Source organism: Scyliorhinus torazame, unplaced genomic scaffold (assembly GCF_047496885.1).
Source record: "Scyliorhinus torazame isolate Kashiwa2021f unplaced genomic scaffold, sScyTor2.1 scaffold_889, whole genome shotgun sequence".
Lineage (NCBI taxonomy): Eukaryota > Metazoa > Chordata > Chondrichthyes > Carcharhiniformes > Scyliorhinidae > Scyliorhinus > Scyliorhinus torazame.
Window position 1 is genome coordinate 3,218 of NW_027308616.1, and position 20,934 is coordinate 24,151.

At 58.9% G+C, this 20,934-nt stretch overlaps 1 long non-coding RNA gene across 1 annotated transcript in view; it reads right to left on the reverse strand.

Moving 5' to 3' along the window:
- Window positions 1–283: 283 nt before the first annotated feature.
- Window positions 284–20,934, reverse strand: part of LOC140406816 (uncharacterized) — a 78,265-nt gene continuing 57,614 nt past the window's right edge. The window contains exon 3 of the long non-coding RNA XR_011939316.1: window positions 284–360. This is a non-coding gene — a long non-coding RNA (uncharacterized lncRNA). The remainder of the gene's footprint in view (window positions 361–20,934) is intronic.

Genomic DNA, 20,934 nt, shown 5'->3' on the forward strand with positions numbered 1-20,934 from the left:
GGCACTCCCTCAGTACTGACCCTCTGACAGTGCGGCGCTCCCTCAGTACTGACCCTCTGACAGTGCGGCACTCCCTCAGTACCGACCCTCTGACAGTGCGGCGCTCCCTCAGTACTGACCCTCTGACAGTGCGGCGCTCCCTCAGTACTGACCCTCCGACAGTGCGGCACTCCCTCAGTACTGACCCTCTGACAGTGCGGCACTCCCTCAGTACTGACCCTCTGACAGTGCTGCACTCCCTCAGTACTGACCCTCTGACAGTGCGGCACTCCCTCAGTACTCACCAGTTTGAGATCGCGGGTATACAGTTTTGTAAACCACTCATTGTAGGCCAACGCTGCAACAATTAGGGCCAGGTCTCTTTAAGGAGAGAGAGAGAGAGAGAGGAGGGTCGGTGAGAGTTTGCAGTCAGGAATCAGTCATCTTTATTGTCACAAGTAGGCTTACACTAACTCTGCAATGAAGCCACATTCCGGCGCCTGTTCGGGTACACAGAGGGAGAATTCAGAATGTCCAAATTACCTAACAGCACGTCTTTCAGACTTGTGGGAGGAAACCGGAGCACCCGGAGGAAACCCACGCACACACGGGGAGGACGTGCAGACTCCGCACAGACAGTGACCCAAGCCGGAATCGAACCTGGGACCCTGGAGCTGTGAAGCAACCGTGCTAACCGCTGTGCCGATCACAAGAGTTGACCTGAGTAATGCAGGAACGCCCCAGGATGAGGTCCTCGCCTGTGCGCAGTGTACAAACTTCAATGGAATTGCTGTCAATGGCGATTGTGCGTGCGTGTGCGTGTGTGTGAGTGTCGGTGAGGGTGACTGTGGGTGTGCGACGGTGTGTGTGAGAGAGAGTGTGTGAGGTCCATTCAGCACCCCCTCCTCGGGGCAGTTACACAGGAACAGGAGGAGGCCCATTCAGCCCCCCCTCCTCGAGTCTGTAACACAGGAACAGGAGGAGGCCCATTCAGCCCCTCGAGTCTGTTACACAGGAACAGGAGGAGGCCCATTCAGCCCCCTCCTCGAGTCTGTTACACATGAACAGGAGGAGTCCCATTCAGCCCCTCGAGCCTGTTACACAGGAACAGGAGGAGGCCCATTCAGCCCCTCGAGCCTGTTACACAGGAACAGGAGGAGGCCCATTCAGCCCCCCCTCCTCGAGTCTGTTACACAGGAACAGGGGGAGGCCCATTCAGCCCCCCCTCCTCGAGTCTGTTACAGAGGAACAGGAAGGGGCCCATTCAGCCCCTCGAGTCTGTTACACAGGAACAGGAGGAGGCCCATTCAGCCCCTCGAGTCTGTTACACAGGAACAGGAGGAGGCCCATTCAGCCCCCCTCCTCGAGTCTGTGACACAGGAACAGGAGGACGCCCATTCAGCTCCCCCTCCTCGAGCCTGTTACACAGGAACAGGAGGAGGCCCATTCAGCCCCCCTCCTCGAGTCTGTTACACAGGAACAGGAGGAGGCCCATTCAGCTCCTCGAATCTGTTACACAGAAACAGGAGGAGGCCCATTCAGCCCACCCTCCTCGAGCCTGTTACACAGGAACAGGAGGAGGCCCATTCAGCCCCCCCTCCTCGAGCCTGTTACACGGGAACAGGAGGAGGCCCATTCAGCCCCTCGGGTCTGTTACACAGGAACAGGAGGCAGCCACATCAGCCCCTCCTCGAGTCTGTTACACAGGAACAGGAGGAGGCCCATTCAGCCCCCCCTCCTCGGGTCTGTTACACAGGAACAGGAGGAGGCCCATTCAACCCCTCGAGTCTGTTACACAGGAACAGGAGGAGGCCCAATCAGCCCCTCCCCTCCTCGAGTCTGTTACACGGGAACAGGAGGAGGCCCATTCAGCCCTCTCCTCGAGTCTGTTACACAGGAACAGGAGGAGGCCCATTCAGCCCCCTCCTCGAGTCTGTTACACAGGAACAGGAGGAGGCCCATTCAACCCCTCGAGTCTGTTACACAGGAACAGGAGGAGGCCCAATCAGCCCCTCCCCTCCTCGAGTCTGTTACACAGGAACAGGAGGAGGCCCATTCAGCCCTCTCCTCGAGTCTGTTACACAGGAACAGGAGGAGGCCCATTCAGCCCTCTCCTCGAGCCTGTTACACAGGAACAGGAGGAGGCCCATTCAGCCCTCTCCTCGAGTCTGTTACACAGGAACAGGAGGAGGCCCATTCAGCCCCCTCCTCGAGTCTGTTACACAGGAACAGGAGGAGGCCCATTCAGCCCTTCCCCTCCTCGAGCCTGTTACACAGGAACAGGAGGTGGCCCATTCAGCCCCTCGAGTCTGTTACACAGGAACAGGAGGAGGCCCATTCAGGCCCCTCCTCGAGTCTGTCACACAGGAACAGGAGGAAGCCCATTCAGCTTCTCGAGTCTGTTACACAGGAACAGGAGGAGGCCCATTCAGCCCCTCGAGTCTGTTACACAGGAACAGGAGGAGGCCTATTCAGCCCCCCCTCCTCGAGTCTGTTACACGGGAACAGGAGGAGGCCCATTCAGCCCCCCTCCTCGAGTCTGTCACACAGGAACAGGAGGAGGCCCATTCAGCCCCCCCTCCTCGAGTCTGTTACACAGGAACAGGAGGAGGCCCATTCAGCTCCTCGAGTCTGTAACACGTGAACAGGAGGCCCATTCAACCCCTCGAGTCTACTACACAGGAACAGGAGGAGGCCCATTCAGCCCCTCGAGTCTGTTACACAGGAACAGGAGGAGGCCCATTCAACCCCCCTCCTCGAGTCTGTTGCACTGGAACAGGAGGAGGCCCATTCAGCCCCCTCCTCGAGTCTGTTACACAGGAACAGGAGGAGGCCCATTCAGTTCCTCGAGTCTGTTACACAGGAACAGGAGGAGGCCCATTCAGCCCCTCGAGTCTGTTACACAGGAACAGGAGGAGGCCCATTCAGTCCCCCTCCTCGAGTCTATTACACAGGAACAGGAGGAGGCCCATTCAGCCCCCTCCTCCTCGAGTCTGTTACACAGGAACAGGAGGAGGCCCATTCAGCCCCTCGAGTCTATTACACAGGAACAGGAGGAGGCCCATTCAGCCCTCCCTCCTCGCGTCTGTTACACAGGAACAGGAGGAGGCCCATTCAGCCCTTCCCCTCCTCGAGTCTGTTACACAGGAACAGGAGTGGGCCCATTCAGCACCTCGAGTCTGTTACACAGGAACAGGAGGAGGCCCATTCAGCCCCCCCTCCTCGAGTCTGTTACACAGGAACAGGAGGAGGCCCATTCAGCCCCCCTCCTCGAGTCTGTGACACAGGAACAGGAGGAGGCCAATTCAGCCCCCCCTCCTCGGGCCTGTTACACAGGAACAGGAAGAGGTCCATTCAGCCCCCTCTCCTCGAGTCAGTTACACAGGGACAGGAGGAGGTCCATTCAGCCCTCCTCCTCGAGCCTGTTACACAGGGACAGGAAGAGGCCCATTCAGACCCCCCTCCTCGAGTCTGTTACATAGGAACAGGAGGAGGCCCATTCAGCCCCCCCTCCTCGAGCCTGTTACACAGGAACAGGAAGAGGTCCATTCAGCCCTCCTCCTCGAGTCTGTTACACAGGAACAGGAGGAGGCCCATTCAGCCCCCACTCCTCGGGCCTGTTACACAGGAACAGGAAGAGGTCCATTCAGCCCTCCTCCTCGAGCCTGTTACACAGGAACAGGAGGTGGCCCATTCAGCCCCCTCCTCAAGCCTGTTACACAGGAACAGGTGGAGGCCCATTCAGCCCCCTCCTCAAGTCTGTTACACAGGAACAGGAGGAGGCCCATTCAGCCCCCTCCTCAAGTCTGTCACACAGGAACAGGAGGAGGCCCATTCAGCCCCTCGAGTCTGTTACACAGGAACAGGAGGAGGCCCATTCAGCCCCCCCTCCTCGGGCCTGTTACACAGGAACAGGAAGAGGTCCATTCAGCCCCCTCTCCTCGAGTCAGTTACACAGGGACAGGAGGAGGTCCATTCAGCCCTCCTCCTCGAGCCTGTTACACAGGAACAGGAGGAGGCCCATTCAGCCCCCCCTCCTCGAGTCTGTTACACAGGAACAGGAGGGGGCCCATTCAGCCCCCCCTCCTCGGGCCTGTTACACAGGAACAGAAGAGGTCCATTCAGCCCCCTCTCCTCGAGTCAGTTACACAGGTACAGGAGGAGGCCCATTCAGCCCCCCTCCTCGAGTCTGTTACACAGGAACAGGAGGAGGCCCATTCAGCTCCTCGAATCTGTTACACAGAAACAGGAGGAGGCCCATTCAGCCCACCCTCCTCGAGCCTGTTACACAGGAACAGGAGGAGGCCCATTCAGCCCCCCCTCCTCGAGCCTGTTACACGGGAACAGGAGGAGGCCCATTCAGCCCCTCGGGTCTGTTACACAGGAACAGGAGGCGGCCACATCAGCCCCTCCTCGAGTCTGTTACACAGGAACAGGAGGAGGCCCATTCAGCCCCCCCTCCTCGGGTCTGTTACACAGGAACAGGAGGAGGCCCATTCAACCCCTCGAGTCTGTTACACAGGAACAGGAGGAGGCCCAATCAGCCCCTCCCCTCCTCGAGTCTGTTACACGGGAACAGGAGGAGGCCCATTCAGCCCTCTCCTCGAGTCTGTTACACAGGAACAGGAGGAGGCCCATTCAGCCCCCTCCTCGAGTCTGTTACACAGGAACAGGAGGAGGCCCATTCAACCCCTCGAGTCTGTTACACAGGAACAGGAGGAGGCCCAATCAGCCCCTCCCCTCCTCGAGTCTGTTACACAGGAACAGGAGGAGGCCCATTCAGCCCTCTCCTCGAGTCTGTTACACAGGAACAGGAGGAGGCCCATTCAGCCCTCTCCTCGAGCCTGTTACACAGGAACAGGAGGAGGCCCATTCAGCCCTCTCCTCGAGTCTGTTACACAGGAACAGGAGGAGGCCCATTCAGCCCCCTCCTCGAGTCTGTTACACAGGAACAGGAGGAGGCCCATTCAGCCCTTCCCCTCCTCGAGCCTGTTACACAGGAACAGGAGGTGGCCCATTCAGCCCCTCGAGTCTGATACAGAGGAACAGGAGGAGGCCCATTCAGGCCCCTCCTCGAGTCTGTCACACAGGAACAGGAGGAAGCCCATTCAGCTTCTCGAGTCTGTTACACAGGAATAGGAGGAGGCCCATTCAGCCCCTCGAGTCTGTTACACAGGAACAGGAGGAGGCCTATTCAGCCCCCCCTCCTCGAGTCTGTTACACGGGAACAGGAGGAGGCCCATTCAGCCCCCCTCCTCGAGTCTGTCACACAGGAACAGGAGGAGGCCCATTCAGCCCCCCCTCCTCGAGTCTGTTACACAGGAACAGGAGGAGGCCCATTCAGCTCCTCGAGTCTGTAACACGTGAACAGGAGGCCCATTCAACCCCTCGAGTCTACTACACAGGAACAGGAGGAGGCCCATTCAGCCCCTCGAGTCTGTTACACAGGAACAGGAGGAGGCCCATTCAACCCCCCTCCTCGAGTCTGTTGCACTGGAACAGGAGGAGGCCCATTCAGCCCCCTCCTCGAGTCTGTTACACAGGAACAGGAGGAGGCCCATTCAGTTCCTCGAGTCTGTTACACAGGAACAGGAGGAGGCCCATTCAGCCCCTCGAGTCTGTTACACAGGAACAGGAGGAGGCCCATTCAGTCCCCCTCCTCGAGTCTATTACACAGGAACAGGAGGAGGCCCATTCAGCCCCCTCCTCCTCGAGTCTGTTACACAGGAACAGGAGGAGGCCCATTCAGCCCCTCGAGTCTATTACACAGGAACAGGAGGAGGCCCATTCAGCCCTCCCTCCTCGCGTCTGTTACACAGGAACAGGAGGAGGCCCATTCAGCCCTTCCCCTCCTCGAGTCTGTTACACAGGAACAGGAGGGGGCCCATTCAGCACCTCGAGTCTGTTACACAGGAACAGGAGGAGGCCCATTCAGCCCCCCCTCCTCGAGTCTGTTACACAGGAACAGGAGGAGGCCCATTCAGCCCCCCTCCTCGAGTCTGTGACACAGGAACAGGAGGAGGCCAATTCAGCCCCCCCTCCTCGGGCCTGTTACACAGGAACAGGAAGAGGTCCATTCAGCCCCCTCTCCTCGAGTCAGTTACACAGGGACAGGAGGAGGTCCATTCAGCCCTCCTCCTCGAGCCTGTTACACAGGAACAGGAAGAGGCCCATTCAGTCCCCCCTCCTCGAGTCTGTTACATAGGAACAGGAGGAGGCCCATTCAGCCCCCCCTCCTCGAGCCTGTTACACAGGAACAGGAAGAGGTCCATTCAGCCCTCCTCCTCGAGTCTGTTACACAGGAACAGGAGGAGGCCCATTCAGCCCCCACTCCTCGGGCCTGTTACACAGGAACAGGAAGAGGTCCATTCAGCCCTCCTCCTCGAGCCTGTTACACAGGAACAGGAGGTGGCCCATTCAGCCCCCTCCTCAAGCCTGTTACACAGGAACAGGTGGAGGCCCATTCAGCCCCCTCCTCAAGTCTGTTACACAGGAACAGGAGGAGGCCCATTCAGCCCCCTCCTCAAGTCTGTCACACAGGAACAGGAGGAGGCCCATTCAGCCCCTCGAGTCTGTTACACAGGAACAGGAGGAGGCCCATTCAGCCCCCCCTCCTCGGGCCTGTTACACAGGAACAGGAAGAGGTCCATTCAGCCCCCTCTCCTCGAGTCAGTTACACAGGGACAGGAGGAGGTCCATTCAGCCCTCCTCCTCGAGCCTGTTACACAGGAACAGGAGGAGGCCCATTCAGCCCCCCCTCCTCGAGTCTGTTACACAGGAACAGGAGGGGGCCCATTCAGCCCCCCCTCCTCGGGCCTGTTACACAGGAACAGGAAGAGGTCCATTCAGCCCCCTCTCCTCGAGTCAGTTACACAGGGACAGGAGGAGGCCCATTCAGCCCCTCGAGTCTGTTACACAGGAACAGGAGGATGCCCATTCAGAACCCCTCCTCGAGTCTGTTACACAGGAACTGGAGGAGGCCCATTCAACCCCTCGAGTCTGTTACACAGGAACAGGAGGAGGCCCATTCAGCCCCTCGGGTCTGTTACACAGGAACAGGAGGAGGCCACATCAGCCCCTCCTCGAGTCTGTTACACAGGAACAGGAGGAGGCCCATTCAGCCCCACTCCTCGAGTCTGTTACACAGGAACAGGAGGAGGCCCATTCAGCCCCCCTCCTCGAGTCTGTTACACAGGAACAGGGGGAGGCCCATTCAGCCTCCCTCCTCGAGTCTGTTACACAGGAACAGGAGGAGGACCATTCAGCCCCTCCTCGAGTATGTTACGCAGACCAGGAGGAGGCCCATTCAGCCCCTCGAGTCTGTTACCCAGGAACAGGAGGAGGCCCATTCTGCCCCCTATCCTCGAGTCTGTTCCACAGGTACAGGAGGAGGCCCATTCAGCTCCTCGAGTTTGTTACATAGGAACAGGAGGAGGCCCATTCAGCCGCCCCTCCTCGAGTCTGTTACACAGGAACAGGAGGAGGCCCATTCAGTCCCTCGAGTCCGTTACATAGGAACAGGAGGAGGCCCATTCAACCCCCCCCCCCCCCTGAGACTGTTACACAGGAACAGGAGGAGGACCATTCAGCCCCTACTCGAGTCTGTTACACAGGAACAGGAGGAGGCCCATTCAGCCCCCCCTCCTCGAGTTTGTTACACAGGAACAGGTGGTGGCCCATTCAGCCGCCTCCTCGAGTCTGTTACACAGGAACAGGAGGAGGCCCATTCAGCTCCTCCTCCTCGAGCCTGTTACACAGGAACAGGAGGAGGCCCATTCAGCCCCCTCTCCTCGAGTCTGTTACACAGGAACAGGAGGAGGCCCATTCAGCCCCTCATCTGTTACACAGGAACAGGAGGAGGCCCATTCAGCCCCTCATCTGTTACACAGGAACAGGAGGAGGCCCATTCAGCATCCCCTCCTCGAGTCTGTTACACAGGAACAGGAGGAGGCCCATTCAGCCCCCCTCCTCAAGTCTGTTACACAGGAACAGGAGCAGGCCCATTCAGCCCCCCTCCTCGAGTCTGTTACACAGGAACAGGAGGAGGCCCATTCAGCCCCCCTCCTCGAGTCTGTTACACATGAACAGGAGGAGGCCCATTCAGCCCCCCTCCTCGAATCTGTTACACAGGAACAGGAGGAGGCCCATTCAGCCCCCTCCTCGAGTCTGTTACACAGGAACAGAAGGAGACCCATTCAGCCCCCTCCTCGAGTCTGTTACACAGGAACAGGAGAAGGCCCATTCAGCCCCTCGAGTCTCTTACACAGGAACAGGAGGAGGCCCATTCAGCCCCTCGAGTCTGTTACACAGGAACAGGAGGAGGCCCATTCAGCCGCCCCTCCTCGAGTCTGTTACACATGAACAGGAGGAGGCCCATTCAGCCCCCCTCCTCGAGTCTGTTACACAGGAACTGGAGGAGGACCATTCAGCCCCTCCTCGAGTATGTTACGCAGACCAGGAGGAGGCCCATTCAGCCCCTCGAGTCTGTTACCCAGGAACAGGAGGAGGCCCATTCAGCCCCCCTCCTCGAGTCTGTGACACAGGAACAGGAGGAGGCCAATTCAGCCCCCCCTCCTCGGGCCTGTTACACAGGAACAGGAAGAGGTCCATTCAGCCCCCTCTCCTCGAGTCAGTTACACAGGGACAGGAGGAGGTCCATTCAGCCCTCCTCCTCGAGCCTGTTACACAGGAACAGGAGGAGGCCCATTCAGACCCCCCTCCTCGAGTCTGTTACATAGGAACAGGAGGGGGCCCATTCAGCCCCCACTCCTCGGGTCTGTTACACAGGAACAGGAAGAGGTCCATTCAGCCCTCCTCCTCGAGCCTGTTACACAGGAACAGGAGGAGGTCCATTCAGCCCCCGCTCCTCGGGCCTGTTACACAGGAACAGGAAGAGGTCCATTCAGCCCCCTCTCCTCGAGTCTGTTACACAGGAACAGGAGGTGGCCCATTCAGCCCCCTCCTCAAGCCTGTTACACAGGAACAGGTGGAGGCCCATTCAGCCCCCTCCTCAAGTCTGTTACACAGGAACAGGAGGAGGCCCATTCAGCCCCCCCTCCTCGGGCCTGTTACACAGGAACAGGAAGAGGTCCATTCAGCCCCCTCTCCTCGAGTCAGTTACACAGGGACAGGAGGAGGTCCATTCAGCCCTCCTCCTCGAGCCTGTTACACAGGAACAGGAGGAGGCCCATTCAGCCCCCCCTCCTCGAGTCTGTTACACAGGAACAGGAGGGGGCCCATTCAGCCCCCCCTCCTCGGGCCTGTTACACAGGAACAGGAAGAGGTCCATTCAGCCCTCCTCCTCGAGCCTGTTACACAGGAACAGGAGGAGGTCCATTCAGCCCCCCCTCCTCGGGCGTGTTACACAGGAACAGGAAGAGGTCCATTCAGCCCCCTCTCCTCGAGTCAGTTACACAGGGACAGGAGGAGGCCCATTCAGCCCCCCCCTCCTCGAGTCTGATAGACAGGAACAGGAGGCGGCCCATTCAGCCCCTCGAGCCTGTTACACAGGAACAGGAGGATGCCCATTCAGAACCCCTCCTCGAGTCTGTTACACAGGAACAGGAGGAGGCCCATTCAACCCCTCGAGTCTGTTACACAGGAACAGGAGGAGGCCCATTCAGCCCCTCGGGTCTGTTACACAGGAACAGGAGGAGGCCACATCAGCCCCTCCTCGAGTCTGTTACACAAGAACAGGAGGGAGCCCATTCAGCCCCCCGTCCTCGAGTCTGTTACACAGGAACAGGAGGAGGCCCATTCAGCCCCCCCTCCTCGAGTCTGTTACACAGGAACAGGAGGAGGCCCATTCAGCCCCCCCTCCTCGAGTCTGTTACACAGGAACAGGAGGAGGCCCATTCAGCCTCTCGAGTCTGTTACACAGGAACAGGAGGGGGCCCATTCAGCAACCCCCCCGCCCTCCTCGAGTCTGTTACAGAGGAACAGGAGGAGGCCCATTCAGCCTCTCGAGTCTGTTACACAGGAACAGGAGGAGGCCCATTCAGCCGCCCCTCTTCGAGCCTGTTACACAGGAACAGGAGGAGGCCCATTCAGCCCCTCGAGTCTGTTACACAGGAACAGGAGGGGGCCCATTCAGCACCCACCCTCCTCCTCGAGTCTGTTACAGAGGAACAGGAGGAGGCCCATTCAGCCCCTTCTCCTCGAGCCTGTTACAGAGGAACAGGAGGAGGCCCATTCAGCCCCCCCTCCTCGCGTCTGTTACACAGGAACAGGAGGAGGCCCATTCAACCCCTCGAGTCTGTTACACAGGAACAGGAGGAGGCCCATTCAACCCCTCGAGTCTACTACACAGGAACATGAGGAGGCCCATTCAGCCCCTCGAGTCTGTTAGACAGGAACAGGAGGAGGCCCATTCGGCCCCCCTCCTCAAGTCTGTTACACAGGAACAGGAGGAGGCCCATTCAGCCCCCCCTACTCGGGTCTGTTACACAGCAACAGGAAGAGGTCCATTCAGCCCCCTCTCCTCGAGTCAGTTACACAGGGACAGGAGGAGGCCCATTCAGCCCCCCCTCCTCGAGTCTGTTACACAGGAACAGGAGGAGGCCCATTCAGCCCCCTCTCCTCGAGTCTGTTACACAGGAACAGGAGGAGGCCCATTCAGCCTCTCGGGTCTGTTACACAGGAACAGGAGGAGGCCCATTCAGCCCCTTCTCCTCGAGCCTGTTACAGAGGAACAGGAGGAGGCCCATTCAGCCCCCCCTCCTCGCGTCTGTTACACAGGAACAGGAGGAGGCCCATTCAACCCCTCGAGTCTGTTACACAGGAACAGGAGGAGGCCCATTCAACCCCTCGAGTCTACTACACAGGAACATGAGGAGGCCCATTCAGCCCCTCGAGTCTGTTAGACAGGAACAGGAGGAGGCCCATTCGGCCCCCCTCCTCAAGTCTGTTACACAGGAACAGGAGGAGGCCCATTCAGCTCCCCCTACTCGGGTCTGTTACACAGCAACAGGAAGAGGTCCATTCAGCCCCCTCTCCTCGAGTCAGTTACACAGGGACAGGAGGAGGCCCATTCAGCCCCCCCTCCTCGAGTCTGTTACACAGGAACAGGAGGAGGCCCATTCAGCCCCCTCTCCTCGAGTCTGTTACACAGGAACAGGAGGAGGCCCATTCAGCCTCTCGGGTCTGTTACACAGGAACAGGAGGAGGCCCATTCAACCCCTCTCCTCGAGTCTGTTACACAGGAACAGGAGGAGGCCCATTCAGCACGCCCCCCGCCCCCACCCCCCACCCCCACCCCCCCCACCCCCCTCCTCGATTCTGTTACACAGGAACAGGAGGAGGCCCATTCAGCCCCCTCCTCGAGTCTGTTACACAGGAACAGGAGGAGGCCCATTCAGCCCCTTCTCCTCGAGTCTGTTACACAGGAACAGGAGGAGCCCCATTCAGCCCCCTCCTCGAGTCTGTTACACAGGAACAGGAGGAGGCCCATTCAGCCCCTCGAGTCTGTTACCCAGGAACAGGAGGAGGCCCATTCAGCCCCTCGAGTCTGTTACACAGGAACAGGAGGAGGCCCATTCAGACCCCTCGAGTCTGTTACACAGGAACAGGAGGAGGCCCATTCAGCCCCTCCTCCTCCCGTCTGTTACACAGGAACAGGAGGAAGCCCATTCAGACCCCCCTCCTCGAGTCTGTTACACAGGAACAGGAGGAGGCCCATTCAACCCCCTCTCCTCGAGTCTGTTACACAGGAACAGGAGGAGGCCCATTCAGCTCCCCCCTCCTCGAGTCTGTTACACAGGAACAGGAGGAGGCCCATTCAGCCCCCTCTCCTCGAGTCTGTTACACAGGAACAGGAGGAGGCCCATTCAGCCCCCTCCTCGAGTCTGTTACACAGGAACAGAAGGAGACCCATTCAGCCCCTCGAGTCTGTTACACAGGAACAGGAGGAGGCCCATTCAGCCCCTCGAGTCTGTTACACAGGAACAGGAGGAGGCCCATTCAGCCCCCTCCTCGAGTCTGTTACACAGGAACAGAAGGAGACCTATTCAGCCCCTCGAGCCTGTTACACAGGAACAGGAGGAGGCCCATTCAGCCCCCCTCCTCGAGTCTGTTACACAGGAACAGGAGGAGGCCCATTCAGCCTCCCTCCTCGAGTCTGTTACACAGGAACAGGAGGAGGACCATTCAGCCCCTCCTCGAGTATGTTACGCAGACCAGGAGGAGGCCCATTCAGCCCCTCGAGTCTGTTACCCAGGAACAGGAGGAGGCCCATTCTGCCCCCTATCCTCGAGTCTGTTCCACAGGTACAGGAGGAGGCCCATTCAGCTCCTCGAGTTTGTTACATAGGAACAGGAGGAGGCCCATTCAGCCCCCCCTCCTCGAGTCTGTTACACAGGAACAGGAGGAGGCCCATTCAGTCCCTCGAGTCCGTTACATAGGAACAGGAGGAGGCCCATTCAACCCCCCCCCCCCCCCCTGAGACTGTTACACAGGAACAGGAGGAGGACCATTCAGCCCCTCCTTGAGTATGTTACCCAGGAACAGGATGAGGCCCATTCAGACCCCCCTCCTCGGGGCACTTACACAGGAACAGGAGGAGACCCATTCAGCCCCCTACTCGAGTCTGTTACACAGGAACAGGTGGTGGCCCATTCAGCCCCCCTCCTCGAGTCTGTTACACAGGAACAGGAGGAGGCCTATTCAGCCCCTCTCCTCGAGTCTGTTACACAGGAACAGGAGAAGGCCCATTCAGCCCCCCTCCTCGAATCTGTTACACAGGAACAGGAGGAGGCCCATTCAGCCCCCTCCTCGAGTCTGTTACACAGGAACAGAAGGAGACCCATTCAGCCCCCTCCTCGAGTCTGTTACACAGGAACAGGAGAAGGCCCATTCAGCCCCTCGAGTCTCTTACACAGGAACAGGAGGAGGCCCATTCAGCCCCTCGAGTCTGTTACACATGAACAGGAGGAGGCCCATTCAGCCCCCCTCCTCGAGTCTGTTACACAGGAACTGGAGGAGGACCATTCAGCCCCTCCTCGAGTATGTTACGCAGACCAGGAGGAGGCCCATTCAGCCCCTCGAGTCTGTTACCCAGGAACAGGAGGAGGCCCATTCAGCCCCCCTCCTCGAGTCTGTGACACAGGAACAGGAGGAGGCCCATTCAGCCCCCCCTCCTCGGGCCTGTTACACAGGAACAGGAAGAGGTCCATTCAGCCCCCTCTCCTCGAGTCAGTTACACAGGGACAGGAGGAGGTCCATTCAGCCCTCCTCCTCGAGCCTGTTACACAGGAACAGGAGGAGGCCCATTCAGACCCCCCTCCTCGAGTCTGTTACATAGGAACAGGAGGAGGCCCATTCAGCCCCCCCTCCTCGAGTCTGTTAGACAGGAACAGGAGGGGGCCCATTCAGCCCCCACTCCTCGGGCCTGTTACACAGGAACAGGAAGAGGTCCATTCAGCCCCCCCTCCTCGAGTCAGTTACACAGGAACAGGAGAAGGCCCATTCAGCCCCTCGAGTCTCTTACACAGGAACAAGAGGAGGCCCATTCAGCCCCTCGAGTCTGTTACACAGGAACAGGAGGAGGCCCATTCAGCCGCCCCTCCTCGAGTCTGTTACACATGAACAGGAGGAGGCCCATTCAGCCCCCCTCCTCGAGCCTGTTACACAGGAACAGGAGGAGGCCCATTCAGCCCCCTCTACTCGAGTCTGTTACACAGGAACAGGAGGAGGCCCATTCAGCCCCCTCTCCTCGAGTCTGTTACACAGGAACAGGAGGTGGCCCATTCAGCCCCCTCCTCAAGCCTGTTACACAGGAACAGGTGGAGGCCCATTCAGCCCCCTCCTCAAGTCTGTTACACAGGAACAGGAGGAGGCCCATTCAGCCCCCCCTCCTCGGGCCTGTTACACAGGAACAGGAAGAGGTCCATTCAGCCCCCTCTCCTCGAGTCAGTTACACAGGAACAGGAGGTGGCCCATTCAGCCCCCTCCTCAAGCCTGTTACACAGGAACAGGAGGAGGCCCATTCAGCCCCCTCCTCAAGCCTGTTACACAGGAACAGGAAGAGGTCCATTCAGCCCCCTCTCCTCGAGTCAGTTACACAGGAACAGGAGGTGGCCCATTCAGCCCCCTCCTCGAGCCTGTTACACAGGAACAGGAGGAGGCCCATTCAGCCCTCCTCCTCGAGTCTGTTACACAGGAACAGGAGGAGGCCCATTCAGCTCCCCCTCCTCGAGCCTGTTACACAGGAACAGGAGGAGGCCCATTCAGCCCCTCGAGCCTGTTACACAGGAACAGGAGGAGGCCCATTCAGCCCCCCCTCCTCGAGTCTGTTACACAGGAACAGGAGGGGGCCCATTCAGCCCCCCCTCCTCGGGCCTGTTACACAGGAACAGGAAGAGGTCCATTCAGCCCTCCTCCTCGAGCCTGTTACACAGGAACAGGAGGAGGTCCATTCAGCCCCACCTCCTCGGGCGTGTTACACAGGAACAGGAAGAGGTCCATTCAGCCCCCTCTCCTCGAGTCAGTTACACAGGGACAGGAGGAGGCCCATTCAGCCCCCCCCTCCTCGAGTCTGATAGACAGGAACAGGAGGCGGCTCATTCAGCCCCTCGAGCCTGTTACACAGGAACAGGAGGATGCCCATTCAGAACCCCTCCTCGAGTCTGTTACACAGGAACAGGAGGAGGCCCATTCAACCCCTCGAGTCTGTTACACAGGAACAGGAGGAGGCCCATTCAGCCCCTCGGGTCTGTTACACAGGAACAGGAGGAGGCCACATCAGCCCCTCCTCGAGTCTGTTACACAAGAACAGGAGGGAGCCCATTCAGCCCCCCGTCCTCGAGTCTGTTACACAGGAACAGTAGGAGGCCCATTCAGCTCCTCGAGTCTGTTACACAGGAACAGGAGTAGGCCCATTCAGCCCCCCTCCTCGAGCCTGTTACACAGGAACAGGAAGAGGCCCATTCAGCTCCCCCTCCTCGAGTCTGTTACACAGGAACAGGAGGAGGCCCATTCAACCCCCCCTCCTCGAGTCTGTTACACAGGAACAGGAGGAGGCCCATTCAGCCTCCCCTCCTCGAGTCTGTTACACGGGAACAGGAGAAGGCCCATTCAACCCCCCCTCCTCGAGTCTGTTACACAGGAACAGGAGGAGGCCCATTCAGCTCCTCGAGTCTATTACACAGGAACATGAGGAGGCCCATTCAGCCCACCCTCCTCGAGCCTGTTACACAGGAACAGGAGGAGGCCCATTCTACCCCCCCTCCTCGAGTCTGTTACACAGGAACAGGAGGAGGCCCATTCAGCTCCTCGAGTCTATTACACAGGAACATGAGGAGGCCCATTCAGCCGACCCTCCTCGAGCCAGTTACACAGGAACATGAGGAGGCCCATTCAGCCGACCCTCCTCGAGCCAGTTACACAGGAACAGGAGGAGGCCCATTCAGCCCCCCCTCCTCGAGTCTGTTACACAGGAACAGGAGGAGGCCCATTCAGCCGACCCTCCTCGAGCCAGTTACACAGGAACAGGAGGAGGCCCATTCAGCCGACACTCCTCGAGCCAGTTACACAGGAACATGAGGAGGCCCATTCAGCCGACCCTCCTCGAGCCAGTTACACAGGAACAGGAGGAGGCCCATTCAGCCGACCCTCCTCGAGTCTGTTACACAGGAACAGGAGGAGGCCCATTCAGCCCCCCCTCCTCGAGTCTGTTACACAGGAACATGAGGAGGCCCATTCAGCCCACCCTCCTCGAGCCTGTTACACAGGAACAAGAGGAGGCCCATTCAGCCCCCCTCCTCGCGTCTGTTACACAGGAACAGGAGGAGGCCCATTCAGCTCCTCGGGTCTATTACACAGGAACATGAGGAGGCCCATTCAGCCGACCCTCCTCGAGCCAGTTACACAGGAACATGAGGAGGCCCATTCAGCCGACCCTCCTCGAGCCAGTTACACAGGAACAGGAGGAGGCCCATTCAGCCCCCCCTCCTCGAGTCTGTTACACAGGAACAGGAGGAGGCCCATTCAGCCGACCCTCCTCGAGCCAGTTACACAGGAACAGGAGGAGGCCCATTCAGCCCCCCCTCCTCGGGCCTGTTACACAGGAACAGGAAGAGGTCCATTCAGCCCTCCTCCTCGAGCCTGTTACACAGGAACAGGAGGAGGTCCATTCAGCCCCCCCTCCTCGGGCGTGTTACACAGGAACAGGAAGAGGTCCATTCAGCCCCCTCTCCTCGAGTCAGTTACACAGGGACAGGAGGAGGCCCATTCAGCCCCCCCCTCCTCGAGTCTGATAGACAGGAACAGGAGGCGGCCCATTCAGCCCCTCGAGCCTGTTACACAGGAACAGGAGGATGCCCATTCAGAACCCCTCCTCGAGTCTGTTACACAGGAACAGGAGGAGGCCCATTCAACCCCTCGAGTCTGTTACACAGGAACAGGAGGAGGCCCATTCAGCCCCTCGGGTCTGTTACACAGGAACAGGAGGAGGCCACATCAGCCCCTCCTCGAGTCTGTTACACAAGAACAGGAGGGAGCCCATTCAGCCCCCCGTCCTCGAGTCTGTTACACAGGAACAGGAGGAGGCCCATTCAGCCCCCCGTCCTCGAGTCTGTTACACAGGAACAGTAGGAGGCCCATTCGGCTCCTCGAGTCTATTACACAGGAACAGGAGGAGGCCCATTCAGCCCCTCGAGTCTGTTACACAGGAACAGGAGGAGGCCCATTCAGCCCCTCGAGTCTGTTACACAGGAACAGGAGTAGGCCCATTCAGCCCCCCTCCTCGAGCCTGTTACACAGGAACAGGAAGAGGCCCATTCAGCTCCCCCTCCTCGAGTCTGTTACACAGGAACAGGAGGAGGCCCATTCAACCCCCCCTCCTCGAGTCCGTTACACAGGAACAGGAGGAGGCCCATTCAGCCTCCCCTCCTCGAGTCTGTTACACGGGAACAGGAGGAGGCCCATTCAACCCCCCCTCCTCGAGTCTGTTACACAGGAACAGGAGGAGGCCCATTCAGCTCCTCGAGTCTATTACACAGGAACATGGGGAGGCCCATTCAGCCCACCCTCCTCGAGCCTGTTACACAGGAACAGGAGGAGGCCCATTCTACCCCCCCTCCTCGAGTCTGTTACACAGGAACAGGAGGAGGCCCATTCAGCTCCTCGAGTCTATTACACAGGAACATGAGGAGGCCCATTCAGCCGACCCTCCTCGAGCCAGTTACACAGGAACATGAGGAGGCCCATTCAGCCGACCCTCCTCGAGCCAGTTACACAGGAACAGGAGGAGGCCCATTCAGCTCCCCCTCCTCGCGTCTGTTACACAGGAACAGGAGGAGGCCCATTCAGCCCCTCGAGTCTATTACACAGGAACATGAGGAGGCCCATTCAGCCCACCCTCCTCGAGCCTGTTACACAGAAACAGGAGGAGGCCCATTCAGCCCACCCTCCTCGAGCCTGTTACACAGGAACAGGAGGAGGCCCATTCAGCCCCCCCTCCTCGAGCCTGTTACACGGGAACAGGAGGACGCCCATTCAGCCCCTCGGGTCTGTTACACAGGAACAGGAGGAGGCCCATTCAGCCCCCCCTCCTCGAGTCTGTTACACAGGAACAGGAGGAGGCCACATCAGCCCCTCCTCGAGTCTGTTACACAGGAACAGGAGGAGGCCCATTCAGCCACTCCTCGAGTCTGTTTCACAGGAACAGGAGTAGGCCCATTCAGCCCCCCCTCCTCGAGTCTGTTACACAGGAACAGGAGGAGGCCCATTCAGCCCCCCTCCTCGAGTCTGTTACACAAGAACAGGAGGAGGCCCATTCAGCCCCTCGAGTCTGTTACACAGGAACAGGAGGAGGACCATTCAGCCCCCCTCCTCGAGTCTGTTACACAGGAACAGGAGGAGGCCCATTCAGCCCCTCGAGTCTGTTACACAGTAACAGGAGGAGGCCCATTCAGCCCCTCGAGTCTGTTACACAGGAACAGGAGGAGGACCATTCAGCCCCCTCCTCAAGTCTGTTACACAGGAACAGGAGGAGGCCCATTCAGCCCCCCCTCCTCGGGCCTGTTACACAGGAACAGGAGGAGGTCCATTCAGCCCTCCTCCTCGAGCCTGTTACACAGGAACAGGAGGAGGCCCATTCAGCCCCCCCTCCTCGAGTCTGTTACACAGGAACAGGAGGAGGCCCATTCAGCCCCCCCTCCTCGGGCCTGTTACACAGGAACAGGAGGAGGTCCATTCAGCCCTCCTCCTCGAGCCTGTTACACAGGAACAGGAGGAGGTCCATTCAGCCCCCCCTCCTCGGGCGTGTTACACAGGAACAGGAAGAGGTCCATTCAGCCCCCTCTCCTCGAGTCAGTTACACAGGGACAGGAGGAGGCCCATTCAGCCCCCCCCTCCTCGAGTCTGATAGACAGGAACAGGAGGATGCCCATTCAGAACCCCTCCTCGAGTCTTTTACACAGGAACAGGAGGAGGCCCATTCAGCCCCTCGAGTCTGTTACACAGGAACAGGAGGGGGCCCATTCGGCTCCTCGAGTCTATTACACAGGAACAGGAGGAGGCCCATTCAGCCCCTCGAGTCTGTTACACAGGAACAGGAGTAGGCCCATTCAGCCCCCCTCCTCGAGCCTGTTACACAGGAACAGGAGGAGGCCCATTCAACCCCTCGAGTCTGTTACACAGGAACAGGAGGAGGCCCATTCGGCTCCTCGAGTCTATTACACAGGAACAGGAGGAGGCCCATTCAGCCCCTCGAGTCTGTTACACAGGAACAGGAGTAGGCCCATTCAGACCCCCTACTCGAGCCTGTTACACAGGAACAGGAAGAGGCCCATTCAGCTCCCCCTCCTCGAGTCTGTTACACAGGAACAGGAGGAGGCCCATTCAACCCCCCCTCCTCGAGTCTGTTACACAGGAACAGGAGGAGGCCCATTCAGCTCCTCGAGTCTATTACACAGGAACATGAGGAGGCCCATTCAGCCCACCCTCCTCGAGCCTGTTACACAGGAACAGGAGGAGGCCCATTCTACCCCCCCTCCTCGAGTCTGTTACACAGGAACAGGAGGAGGCCCATTCAGCTCCTCGAGTTTATTACACAGGAACATGAGGAGGCCCATTCAGCCGACCCTCCTCGAGCCAGTTACACAGGAACATGAGGAGGCCCATTCAGCCTACCCTCCTCGAGCCTGTTACACAGGAACATGAGGAGGCCCATTCAGCCCACCCTCCTCGAGCCTGTTACACAGGAACAGGAGGAGGCCCATTCAGCCCCCCTCCTCGCGTCTGTTACACAGGAACAGGAGGAGGCCCATTCAGCTCCTCGAGTCTATTACACAGGAACATGAGGAGGCCCATTCAGCCCACCCTCCTCGAGCCTGTTACACAGAAACAGGAGGAGGCCCATTCAGCCACCCCTCCTCGAGTCTGTTACACAGGAACAGGAGGAGGCCCATTCAGCCCCCTCCTCGAGTCTGTTACACAGGAACAGGAGGAGGCCCATTCAGCCTCTCGAGTCTGTTACACAGGAACAGGAGGGGGCCCATTCAGCACCCCCCCCCCTCCTCGAGTCTGTTACAGAGGAACAGGAGGAGGCCCATTCAGCCTCTCGAGTCTGTTACACAGGAACAGGAGGAGGCCCATTCAGCCGCCCCTCTTCGAGCCTGTTACACAGGAACAGGAGGAGGCCCATTCAGCCCCTCGAGTCTGTTACACAGGAACAGGAGGGGGCCCATTCAGCACCCACCCCCCTCCTCGAGTCTGTTACAGAGGAACAGGAGGAGGCCCATTCAGCCCCTTCTCCTCGAGCCTGTTACAGAGGAACAGGAGGAGGCCCATTCAGCCCCCCCTCCTCGCGTCTGTTACACAGGAACATGAGGAGGCCCATTCAGCCCTTCCCCTCCTCGAGTCTGTTACACAGGCACAGGAGGAGGCCCATTCAACCCCTCGAGTCTGTTACACAGGAACAGGAGGAGGCCCATTCAACCCCTCGAGTCTACTACACAGGAACATGAGGAGGCCCATTCAGCCCCTCGAGTCTGTTAGACAGGAACAGGAGGAGGCCCATTCGGCCCCCCTCCTCAAGTCTGTTACACAGGAACAGGAGGAGGCCCATTCAGCCCCCTACTCAAGTCTGTTACACAGGAACAGGAGGAGGCCCATTCAGCCCCCCCTACTCGGGTCTGTTACACAGCAACAGGAAGAGGTCCATTCAGCCCCCTCTCCTCGAGTCAGTTACACAGGGACAGGAGGAGGCCCATTCAGCCCCCCCTCCTCGAGTCTGTTACACAGGAACAGGAGGAGGCCCATTCAGCCTCTCGGGTCTGTTACACAGGAACAGGAGGAGGCCCATTCAACCCCTCTCCTCGAGTCTGTTACACAGGAACAGGAGGAGGCCCATTCAACCCCCTATCCTCGAGTCTGTTCCACAGGTACAGGAGGAGGCCCATTCAGCACGCCCTCCTCGAGTCTGTTACACAGGAACAGGAGGAGGCCCATTCAGCCCCCCTCCTCGAGTCTGTTACACAGGAACAGGAGGAGGCCCATTCAGCCCCTCGAGTCTGTTACACAGGAACAGGAGGAGGACCATTCAGCCCCCCTCCTCGAGTCTGTTACACAGGAACAGGAGGAGGCCCATTCGGCTCCTCGAGTCTATTACACAGGAACAGGAGGAGGCCCATTCAGCCCCTCGAGTCTGTTACACAGGAACAGGAGTAGGCCCATTCAGCCCCCCTCCTCGAGCCTGTTACACAGGAACAGGAGGAGGCCCATTCAACCCCTCGAGTCTGTTACACAGGAACAGGAGGAGGCCCATTCGGCTCCTCGAGTCTATTACACAGGAACAGGAGGAGGCCCATTCAGCCCCTCGAGTCTGTTACACAGGAACAGGAGTAGGCCCATTCAGACCCCCTACTCGAGCCTGTTACACAGGAACAGGAAGAGGCCCATTCAGCTCCCCCTCCTCGAGTCTGTTACACAGGAACAGGAGGAGGCCCATTCAACCCC